General features: G+C 47.9%; 1 protein-coding gene across 1 annotated transcript in view; it reads left to right on the forward strand.

Moving 5' to 3' along the window:
• Positions 1–12,196, forward strand: part of LOC138069278 (zinc finger protein 184-like) — a 1,142,341-nt gene that overhangs the window by 506,979 nt on the left and 623,166 nt on the right. The window lies entirely within an intron of this gene.

Raw genomic sequence — 12,196 nt, forward strand, 5'->3', positions numbered from 1 at the left:
AATAGATGTTTTTCTGGAACTCTCTTGCTTTTTCCATGATCCAGCAGATGTTGGCAATTTGATCTCTGGTTCCTCTGCCTTTTCTAAAACCAGCTTGAACATCTGGAGGTTCACGGTTCACGTATTGCTGAAGCCTGGCTTGAAGAATTTTGAGCATTACCTTACTAGCCTGTGAGATGAGTGCAATTGTGTAGTGGTATGAGCATTCTTTGGCATTGCCTTTCCTTGGGATTGGAATGAAAACTGACCTTTCCCAGTCCTGTGGCCACTGCTGAGTTTTCCAAATTTGCTAGCATATTGAGTGCAGCACTTTCACAGCATCATCTTTCAAGATTTGAAATAGCTCTACTGGAATTCCATCACCTCCACCAGCTTTGTTCGTAGAGATAGTTTCTAAGGCCCTCTTGACTTCTCATTGTCTGGCTCTAGGTGAGTGATCACACCATCGTGATTATCTTGGTCGTGACAGAACTGGACATGGAACAACAGACTGGTTACAAATAGGAAAAGGAGTACGTCAAGGCTGTATATTGTCACCCTGCTTATTTATATGCAGAATACATCATGAGAAACACTGGGCTGGAAGAAGCACAAGCTGGAATCAAGATGGCGGGAGAAATATCAATAACCTCAGATATGCAGATGACACCACCCTTATGGCAGAAAGTAAAGAGGAGCTAAAAAGCCTCTTGATGAAAGTGAAAGAGGAGAGTGAAAAAGTTGGCTTAAAGCTCAACGTTCAGAAAACTAAGATCATGGCATCTGGTCCCATCACTTCATGGGAAATAGATGGGGAAACAGTGGAAACATTGTCAGACTTTATTTTTCTGGGCTCCAAAATCACTGCAGATGGTGACTGCAGCCATGAAATTAAAAGACGCTTATTCCTTGGAAGGAAAGTTATGATCAGGCCTCACTCTTCCCTTTTGTTATCAATATCTATTCCCCAGAGGCAACCACTTTAACTCTCTTGAATTATTAAAGTACAGATATATTACCTATTTGTCAGGAAGCATTTAACAGGAGGCTTCCTGTATGTTGTTTTGTATCTGTCAGGAATTCTCTGTTCCTTATTAATTCCTGAATACCCAGGAATTAAGAGGAGAGGCAAGCCTCTCCCAAGGGCTGAGGGATCCAGGCATTTCCTTCGTTAGTTTTTCTATACTGTGATAAGCACCCTCTTCCTTCTTGTGAACCATACGGTAAAAGTGATTGTTTACAACTCTCTCTCTTTAATATGGATCGCGTATGTTTTGTAAGTCTGGAATTTTAACCTTTATCTTTGCTGAGAATAACTACCTTGTAAGATAGTATATATGCCCACACTATGTTGATTAAAACACCTTTGCTCCATCAGAGCTCTGGTCCCCGTGTCTTTCTTTCTCTCCCTCTCTCTCCCTCTCTCTCTTTTTCAGGCTGATCCCCTGGAGCGCAGAGTCTCTCTGAGTTCACTTTCCTGCCCGGGCTTCTAAGACCCTCTCGAGAAGGCGCTCTGCACCTTCACCCCATGCAGACGGCTCCTGAAGCCTTCATGAACAGAGCAAGCCCTGTGCGGGGGCTTTATTGGCTTTCTGTGTAAATCAAGGAATATCAGCCTCTTTCTCTCTCCTTTACTTTCTTATCGGTCGACTCCCGACCACCAGGTTCCGGTCCATTAAAGGACCTCAACACCTATTGACTTCTTACTATAAAAAATAAACTTTTAACCCTTTAAAATCACTACTAGAATTAGCCACACCAGGGTTTAGAACATATTTTTAACTTCCTGAGTCACTAGGTCCAACAGCAATGAAAGACCCACCAGAATACAAAAAAAAAAAAATGTTAAGACTCTGGTCACTCATACTTTCCCTGTTTGTATAAGCAGATGACATGTTTCTAGTAAGACTCCAAACATTTTCCACACCTAGGGTCTCAAGGTGTTCCTGCATTTTCCATAGTTGCTCTACATTTTAGTTTCAGAAGCATCACTTCATATAGTGTATGGAATAGCATATTCTCAAATATTTTGGCCTCATGACTCCTTTTATATTCTTAAAAACTAGTGAGGACTCCAAAGAGTTTGTTTACATGGGTCACATAAAACAAGATTTGCTGTGTTGGAAATTAAAGCTGAGGAATTAAAGTTTTTCTTTAAAATAACAGTAAGTTACCCATTACATGTTAGGTAGCATATTTTATGTTACTTTAATATTTTATAAAGTTTATCTCTGTTTACTAAAAAAGTAAAAGGGGTGGAATCATTTCACATTTCTGCAAATCTCTTTAATGTCTGACTTAATAGAAGGTGGCTTGATTCTCCTATCTGCTATTTCACTCAGCATCACACTTTTGCTCATACTGACCCTTCTGTTAGAAGTACACTTCCTACTACTCTGCACTTATCTAAACTCTGTCCGTCCTTCAAGGTCTGGCTCAGATTTCACTTTAATCAGAAAGCCTTCTCTAGGAATCCAAAAATGAGGTGTGTAAAACAGCGAAAATGAGAGAGAGGATGGTATAGAAGAACATGACTTATTTCAAGTTCATGTTGGAAAGATGACCTACTTCCTTTCCCTCCCAAGAACCCACTTAAATGACGGAGTTCTTGGATCCCTCAAACGGTTCTCCGCTTCCCCAACCAGGGGTCCTGAGCCCCTTCCCAGGCGCCAACCTCAGTGTCCTCGTGCTCTCGCGCGTCCCGGCCACTTCCGGTAGCTAACGGTTCCAGAGCTCCTGGGTGGGCCTCTGCGGCCGGTAAACGGCGCTGTGAGCTGGGCCCAGCGCCAGGGGCTGGAAACCACCGGGAGTCGAGGGCTGGTGGGTGAGTGCCCAAGGGAGGGCGACGCGGATGGTGTTCTCCGTCGGGTGGGACCGTCCAGGCTGGGATTGGGTTAGGTATTTAAGGAGCAGTTCAAAATTAGGGTAATGGTTAGCATTACGGGAAAACACATACACAACAGCAACAGTCGCTGCAGTGAATTCATGAAGATAAAATACCACTCAACTAATTTAAGCAGCTTTGAGGGGAAGAAATGCTGAACATGATGCATTTTGATGAACAAAACGACTTAACAGCACTATTGGTCTAGCCTAATACTAACAGTATTTACTATGTGCAGGCACTGTTCTAAACCCAAGACATTTGGTCCCTTGTGTAATTCCTACTTTTTGAGGTAGACACTATTAGGTAAAAGACGACCAGGTACACCAAAAGAATGTCTAACAGGCTTTAATGGCGAAGCGCTCCCGGGCGGGGTTCCCGGACCGAACGGGGCAGGTCCAGGAAATCCGGGGCCTAGGCCGCGTTAGAAGTTTGTTTATATATGCACGCTGCGAGGGCTGGCAGGGTTTAGTGGATGGGGGTTTGATAGGTTGCCGGTTAGCGGCGTTGCGGGCTGATAGGTCTTTCTATGAGGCTGGGGCGGGGCGGCTTTAGCGGCGAAGTGTGCTGTTATTGGTCCCCGGGATCCGGGAGCCTCCTGCCGTTAGGGACCTTCTCGCCGGCGGCGGCGGGGGAGGGGAGGAGGGGGGGCCCATCATGGCCCCCGGGGTCCGACCTGACCCTTTTGATAGGATAAGGGGTGCCGTTATCGTTTCTGGCTACTTCCTGCTGGACTGGGGCAGCGTTGGGGCTGGGGGTCGTGGCCAGATCCCAGTGACCTTTAGGGGGCCTCAGGGTCTCTGGACGGGAGTTAGGAGTATGCGGCCACCATCCGCATCCGTCCAGTAGCCGTCTGGGTCAGGTCCCTGACCCTCTGGAGGATGATCTGAAAAACACAAGGTCGTATAGACAGGATGAGGAACAAGGCGGTGAGGGGTCCGAGAAGTGGGAAAAGCCATTGTGCCCAAGATGACTTCCACTGTCCCAAAAAGTCGGAACTGCCTGACTCGGCCTGTCTAAGTCTGATGCTTTCTCTCAACTCTTGGACCTTGTTTTGAACTATCCCCCAGGCATTAATGAAAAAACAACAGTCTTCCCCTAAGAACTGACAGGTTCCCCCTTTTTCGGCTGTTAGCAGGTCTAGGGCCCTTTGATTTTGGAGAGCTACTCCTGCCAGAGAGGTTATCTGGGTCCGTAATGTCATCAGGGAGTCTGCCACCTTGTCTAGGTCTCGATTGAGGTCTGAGGAGAGCTTATAGTAAAAGTGTGTGGCTGATCCCAGTCCTCCTGCCCCCAGTCTTAAGGCTGTGATAAACCTCCTCCGAGGAGCAGGGGAGCTGCAGCTAATGCCCTTCGTCGGCGGTGGGTTGGTCGGATCTGGTCTTCCATCGCCTGTGGTGTCAGAATGGTCAGATAGGGTGTAAGGAAAACTGGGGTGCAAGGCTGAGTCCATTTGGGCGGAAAACATTGTAATAAGGTGGTCTGATTACAGAGAAAGACTATCCCAGGTTTTCCACATATTGGAGGGTTTGGGGATAGGGGGCCTCATCTCGAGCCATCACAGGCCACTGTGGTTAATGAGGTGTTGTTGGTCAGAACGCAAGAGGCATTGCTGGTAGATACAGTACCTCGGTGGTCAAGGGCCCCATTGGCCAGGTTACTTTTTTGGCATTTCGAGTGAGATTTTGGGCCTCTACCCATTTGCTGGGAATCGGTTGGGCGAGGAACGGTTGGGGTCTCAAGGGAAGACAGAGCCAACATGAGAGGTTTGGTGAGGTTTCAGTCAGAGTCTGATAGGTGTCATTGATGCTGGTGAAAATTTGGGTTGAAAAATCTAGGGGTTTGAGCGCCTGATGAACTTGGTCTAGGAGTTTGTTGGGCTCATGGTGTGGATCAGAGGCTTCAGTTGCTAACTTTATGAGGTCCTGTTGGACCCTGTGTTGGATTTACTTTCACCTTCCTTGGGCCCCCTTCCCGTCTGTCATTCCGTAGTGAGTTTGCATGGTAAAACAGATCTTTGCCTCTAGCTTCATGGCAGTTAGAGGCTGAACTTGATTTGGCTGTCCCAAGGCTCTTGGCCGTCCAGTATCATTTACCTCCATGAGACCATGGCTGGGCAGGTGGAGCATAACAGTCTCGGTGGACAGAAGTGTAGACTGTGAACCCAGTTCCCCAGTGGCTTCGTTCTGTGCAGCCCTTGGGGCAGGGTGTAGGTTGTCCAGCTCGTATTATCATGGCCAGGAGGAATAGTGGCAAGAACATGTTTAGCTATAATACTAGAAGGAGAGTGATAAAAGAGAAGTCAATTTGAAATTCCGTAAAAAGGAGGAAGGTTCCCTGTAAGTGTAGATCAGAAATTGACTGAAAGAAAGAGTCACAGTCGGTGATTGGGGTAGCCAGCCAAAGGTCCTGTAGTAGGGCCAAGATAAACTCCTCAAGGCAAGCTAGGATGAGAGACTTATGGCCAAGTCAGGGTGCCCCAAGGGAATAGCACCCCAGGAGTAGGGAACAGATGATAAGTTAAGTAAGGGCCAGTGAAAGTCGGAGTGTGGGTGGCCAGTCCTGGGGGGGAAGGGGGTGTGTGACAGCCAGTCCAATGGTGAAGAGTATAGCCAAAGTTGTGATTGGCAACAGCCACAGTGGATGAGGCCAGTCAAGCATTGGACGGGGCGTGTCACTCACTGGCAGGAGGCAGGGGTGTCTTAGTAATGGTGAATTGCTGGAGCCGAGAGTCGCTAAGGTCTGACAGGAATTTGGAAGCCAGGAGGTCAGCCAGGCGGTGTGGTGAAAATATAGTTAGGGGTCAATCTAGAATTAGCTTTTTTGCATCTGCATGTAGAGAAGCTGCTGCTGCCAGGGTGCGTAGGCAGGGGACCCATCCCCGGGCGGTGGGGTCTAACTGTTTGGAGATGAATGCCACTGGCAGCATTTCAGGGCCCGCAGGCTGTATGAGGGCTCCAAAGGCTATGCCCCCTTTTCATCAGTATACAGGTTATAGGGGAGATTGGGATTGGGCAAGAAGAGTGGGGAAGAGGACAGCAAAGCTGAGCGGAGGTTGTAGAAAGCCTTTTTGACCTCTGTTTCTGAAGAGAGTGGTCCAGTAGGAGTGTCTTTTGCGGCTGTGTAGAGGGGTTTAGCCAGTGAAGCATAGTTGGGGACCCAGTGCCAGAAGAATCCTGTTAACCCCAAAAAGGATAAGATTTGTCCCCCAGTGGAAGGGGGGCAGAGGTCTCGGAGAAGACTGAGTCTGTCAGTAGTTAGAGCTTTAGTTGTTGGGGTAATCTTTAGACTTAGGTAAGTTACAGAGGTCTGGGTGAGTTGGGCCTTTTGTTGAGATGCTCGGTATCCTTTAGAGCTAAGGAAGTTAAGAAGAATAGTGGTATGTGTCTGAGAGAGAGCTTGTGAGGGGCTGCTGAGCAGAAGGTCATCCACATACTGTAAGAGGACACTAGGGGCCAGCGGGCATGTAGCTAGATCCCGGGCCAGAGCCTGGCCCAAAATAGGGGCTGTCTCTAAACACTTGGGGGAGGACTGTCTATGTTAGCTGGGAGGACTGTAAGGTTTCTGGGTCGGTCCATGTAAAAGCAAAGAGGAATTGGCCGTCTGGGTGTAAGGAAATAGTGAAAAAGGCATCTTTGAGGTCTATGACAGTAAAGTGAGTTGTACTGCTAGAGATGTCAGAAAGTAAGGTATAGGGATTGGGGAAAATCAGATGGGCAGGGATCATGGCCTTGTTTATCAGTCGAAGGTCCTGGAGCAGTCGGTAGCCAGCAGCAGGTTTCTGTATTGGGAGAATGGGGGTATTGCAGGGCGAGGCCGTGGGGACCAGGAGGCCGTGGCCTAAGAGGCGGTCTATGATTGGCTTAAGACCGCATAGGTGAATGTGAGAGATGGGGAATTGAGGGCGGCTTGGGAAGTGGAAGGATCACGTAGTTTAATCAGGATGGGGGTGTGATGGGTTGCTACCAGAGGGATTTCAGTGTCCCAAATGGTAGGGTCGACAATTAGAGCCTCAGAGTAGCAGAGGAGGAGTAGGGGCAAGGTGAGAGATTGGGAAAGTGAGAGAGGTAGGTGAATGGTGGCCCTAAGTTTAGCTAAAATGTTTTGCCCTAGCAGGGGGGTGGGGCATGAAGGGATTGTCAGAAAAGAGTGAGTGAACAAGAAGTGGTCAAGCTGACAGGGCTGTGGCCCAGTCTGCAAGGGTCATGAAGATGTGCCATCTATACCCACCACCAAGACCTGGGAAGGATGCAAGGTGCCCCCGAAGGAGGGAAGAACCGAATAAGTAGCCCCCGTATCTACCAAAAAAAAAAAATTGACAGACTTACCCACCACTTGAAGCATTACCCTGGGCTCAGCTTGGGTTATGGGGGGTCTCCGAGTCTGGGTGCCATCAATCTTGATCAAAGGAGAGAAGTTCCAAGGCGGGGTGTGGGGAGGAAATGTCCTTTTAGGGGCCCAGACCTCGGCCTGGTAAGGTCGGGGTCTGAGTCGCCTGGGGACAATCACTCACCCAATGTCCTGGTTGTTTGCAACGAGGGCACGGCTTTGTCGGGGTCCAGGGGTTTGGGCATTGGCAGGCCCAGTGGCCCTCATGACCGCATCTGAAGCAGGCTCCCGGTGGTGGCTTCTGGGGACCCACCTTTTGTCCCGTGGCTGGCCGCAGGGCTGCTACCAGTGCCTGGGTGTGTCTCTCAAGGAGGTTAGCCTGGAGTTTGGCTTTTTGTTTAAGCCTTGCCTTGAGGCTGGCTTCGGTAGCTTCTTCCTGGGTGTTGTAAACCTTAAAGGCCATTTTTACCAGTCTCGGAGTGGGGGTCTGAGGCCCATCCTCAGCCTTGGAAAGTTTTTTTCTGATGTCTGAAGCTGATTGGGATATAAAACGGTTGGCTAGGGTAGTAACCTCCGCCAGAGAATCTGGGGCAATCTGGGTATAGGTGGTGAGAGCCTCTGTCAGCCTGTTAAGAAAGGCTGCTGGGTTTTCATTGGGGCCCTGGGTCACTTTATCTAGTTTAAGTAGGTTTACTACCTTAAAGGAGGTGGTCTCTGTTCCCTCTAATAGGCGTTCTATCATGTATTGAATGTTGGCCTTCCCTCTTTGTCCCTCTTGATAGTCCCAGTCTGGGTCTACGTCTGGAATAGCAGCCCCTCCAGGTGGCTGAGCAGGGTCAGCTGGGTTGGCTAGATGCCTCCAGTCTGCTATCTCCCTTGCTGCGGCCCAAATGGCCTTCTTTTTTCTGGGGTAGTAGTGGACCCCAGGATGACAAATATGTCTTGCCAGGTGAGGGCGTAAGATTGAGATAGCTGGGTGAAGTTTTTGATGTAGTTAGAGGGGTTGGCCGAGTAGGAGCCTAGCCGCTGTTGAATATAGGCAAGATGTTGGAGTCAAAAGGGCACCTGGACATGGGTGAGACTCTCTGGGCCGGCCACCTGGTGGAGAGGAAGCAGGGGAGCTGGCGGCAGATTGGCAGCAGTCTGCGACCTGGTGTGTGAGCTGACTGGTGAGTCAAAAAAGGGGGGGCATGGAGGAAGGGGTGGATATTGAGGTGGAGCCATGGGAGCGGCGAGAGGCATAGTCACAGGAGAGTTGGGCTGTGAGAACAGTGAAGGGGGAGACGATAATGGGGGGAAGGGGTGGATGGAGAGACGGAGTCAGGGGGCGGCGGGAGGCGTAGTCACAGGAGAGCTGGGCTGTGAGGACAGTGGTGGGGAGGCGATAAGGGGGGAAGGGGTGGATGGAGAGACGGAGCCAAGGACGGAGTCAAGGGAGCGGCGGGAGGCATAGTCACAGGAGAGTTGGATATGGAGGGAGTGGGTGAGGGCGACAGAGGGGTGGTTGGTGTGGGGGAGGTCGGTGAAGCTGGGCATGAAGGGAGGGGTGGATATAGAGGCGCCTTTGTCACAGGAGGGCTGGGCTGTGAGGGGGGTGGAGGAGGGGAAGACATGGGAGAAGTTGGCAAGGGCGATAGTTAGAAGAATTTCAGAAGGGGAACAGTGAGTATATACGGTGGGACAGGAGCACAACAGCCAGAAAGCCTGTACATAGGGTACCTCAGACCATTTTCCCGTCTTCTGGCAGTAATTATCTAAGTCACGGAGGATGTTTAAATCAAAAGTTCCAGTTGGCGTCCATTGTGAGCCGTTATCTAAAGAATATTGGGGCCATGCCTCAGAACAAGGAAGGTTAAGCGTTTGGAACGAATTTCTCCAGAGATATGCAGAGTTCTGAGGTTGGCAAGTAAACATTTTAGTGGTGTAGACCAGGGCCGGTCGGGCTTGGAGGGAGCTGCCCCCATGGCGACTATGAAACGAAGGTCCTGGACCAGTTGTTAACGGGGCTGGGAGTAGTCCCGTCAGGCGTCCCCGAACGGGCCATCAACCCAGCGAGGAGGCCACTCAGCCAAGATGGACGTCTCCAAATTGACAGGCGGCGAGGAAGCAAGCCTGGCTTGCGGAGGAGGGGTCCGGACGCAGCCGCGATTTACCAGAACCGGGACACCCTAGGGAATAATCGCCATGGAAGCAAAAACCCCCAGAGCCTGACCGATGGAACTTATCCTGTATCCTGCCAGACGGTTGAATGGTCCCGGAGGGGTGACAGGGTGTCCTGGTCTGGCGCAGGCCAGACCCGAGGGGGGCCGCAAATCCCGCTCTCAGCTGGATGGGCCCTCGCCTCGAGCCCCACGTTGGGCGCCCAATATTAGGTAAAAGACGACCAGGTACACCAAAAGAATGTCTAACAGGCTTTAATGGCAAAGCGCTCCCAGGCGGGGTTCCCGGACCCGAACGGGGCAGGTCGAGGAAGTCTGCGTGCCCGGGCTGTATTAGAAGTTTGTTTATATATGCACGCTGCAAGGGATGGCAGGGTTTAGTGGATGGGGGTTTGGATAGGTTGCCGGTTCGCGGCGGCGCGGGCTGATAGGTCTTTCTATGCTGCTGGGGCGGGGCGGCTTTAGCGGCGAAGTGTGCTGTCATTGGTCCCCGGGATCCGGGAGCCTCCCGCCGTTAGGGACCTTCTTGCTGGCAGGAGGGAGAGGAGGGGCGGCCCATCATGGCCCCCAGGGTCCGACCTTACAGACACCATGTTACCACTGTTTTACAGATGGGGGATATGAGGCACAGAAAATGGATATGCCAAGGTCATATACTTAGAAACAGGAAAAGCAAGGATTCATACCCAGGTAGTCTTCTCTCAATCTCTGCTCTACTGCCTTTCATTGATAACCTGATTTTATCAGTTTAGGAAATGTGCAATCCAGAAGAAAGTTTGTACTCAGACATGTTATTATAGCAGTGTTCTGAATCAGGTTTGTTGGCAATTTCTGTCTAGACAAAGAGCTTAACAAAGGGTGCCTTCCACAGAGAGTTTTAAGGAGAAAAATATACAGATTTTCATTTCACAAATTGATTAGGCCCCCAGACAATTTCAGAGTCCTTTTTCCTGTTCCATTTCTCTCTAGATTCTTCTCTTTTCTTATTTTGTTTCTACTAAGTTAAATCATTTGAAATTGCTATTTGACTGTACAAAAATGGAATTTCAAATGTTTAACCCAGTATTTAAACATCTTTTTGTGTGAGAATTTAGGGGGTCTATACCATTCTTTTCTTTTAGCAAACTGTTCTGCATTTATCTCAAAATATACCTTCTGTTTATTTCTCTTCATGTCCACTTTGGTTGGTGCCACTGCCTTCTCTCATTTGGGTTACCTGCAGTAGGCTCTTGACTGGTTTTCTTACTTCTGCTCTTTTCTCACTCTTGGTTCCCTAAGGGGCCGGAAGGGTTTTTTAAAAAGATAAATCAGATCATGTCCCTTCCAGTGGTGCCCCATGCTTAGAATACATATCCCCTGCTCACCTCTTTAGCCCAACTTTATACCACATTTCTTTTAAGCCAATGCTTTAGACCCAATGACTTTCTTTCATTCCCTGTAAACATATCAGATTCATTCTTACCATACAGGCTGTATTAGTTATTCCCTTTGCCTGGCATGGTCTTCTGCAGAACTTCCCAAGGCTGGACATTTATATTTCAGTTAATATGTCAGCTCTCCAGAAAAGCCTTTTCTGATTACTTGTAGTAGTCAGTCACTCTGTTTCAATTCATTGTTTATATTCCACATACCGTTAATCCTCTTTGATATGTCTTGTCTCCCTTTACTGTAATGTAGGCTTATGTAAGTAGGGATCTTATCTTGCTATAGCCCCAATACCTATAAGAGAGGGTTGGAACACAGCATGCACTAAGCAAATACTTATTGGATTAATGAATAAAAAGAAATAGGTATAAAGTCTTTGGCACAGCAGAACTTAGCTGTACAGAATTGAGGTGGTTTGGAACAAAGTAAATGGGACCTGCCCTGAGAATGAGATCTTGACCAGTGTTGTCCAATAAACAGGAATGTAATGTGATCCACCTATGTAATTTTAAGTTTTCTAGTAGCCACATTAAAAATGTTAAAAGACAGATGAAATTAATTTTAATATATTTTATTTAAACCAGTATATCCAAAATATTATTTTAAAATCTAAACTTATAAATGAAAGTTCATACCTTTTTTCATACTAAGTCTTTGAAAGTCAGTGTTTACACTTATTTCACATCTCAATTGTTATTAAATTTTCATTGGAAGTACTTGATCTAGATTGAGACTGCATAAAATTCAGTGGAAAAAATAGATTCCTATACACAAACTACTCTAAACATACTTAAAGGTTTTCCAATAACTGAATTGAGTATCAGTTTTTAAGTTTAAATTAAAGTGAAAAAAAATTTAGTTCCTCAGTTGCATAGCCATCTTTCAAGTGCTAAATAGTCACATGTACCTAGTGGCTGTACTGGACAGCACAGATAGTTAAAGGATAAAATGTCTGTTCATCGTTGGGTCAAAAGGGGCAAAGGAGAGGGTAGTATCAGAAGTACGGTACAAGGAAGAAGGGCTAGAAAAATGCAATTGTAAGCTCTTTATACAGGTCATATTTGAGGACAGATTCCTCTGGTGCTCGAAACTAAGTGAGGTATGGCTTCCTAAAGTAGACTACTTTAGCATGTGTGCTGCATAGATTTTAGGTATTTTGGGAATCATTTTGTGGGGTAGTAAAATGGTCTAGCAGTGCTGGTCATATATATTTCTAAGTTGAATCTTATATGATGTGGAACAGTATTTTCCTACACAGCAGTGATTCTTCACTAGGCTGGTGGGGTAGGGGGAAGATTTTGCCTTTCAGGGAATATTTGCATCTCTTAAGAAATTTTTGCTTGTCACAAGTTGGGGCTGCTGGTGGCCAGGGAAACTGCCAAACATCCCACAGTGCAGAGACAAATTCACAAGGAATTGT

The sequence above is a fragment of the Capricornis sumatraensis genome, chromosome 22, assembly GCF_032405125.1.
Source record: "Capricornis sumatraensis isolate serow.1 chromosome 22, serow.2, whole genome shotgun sequence".
Classification (NCBI taxonomy): domain Eukaryota; kingdom Metazoa; phylum Chordata; class Mammalia; order Artiodactyla; family Bovidae; genus Capricornis; species Capricornis sumatraensis.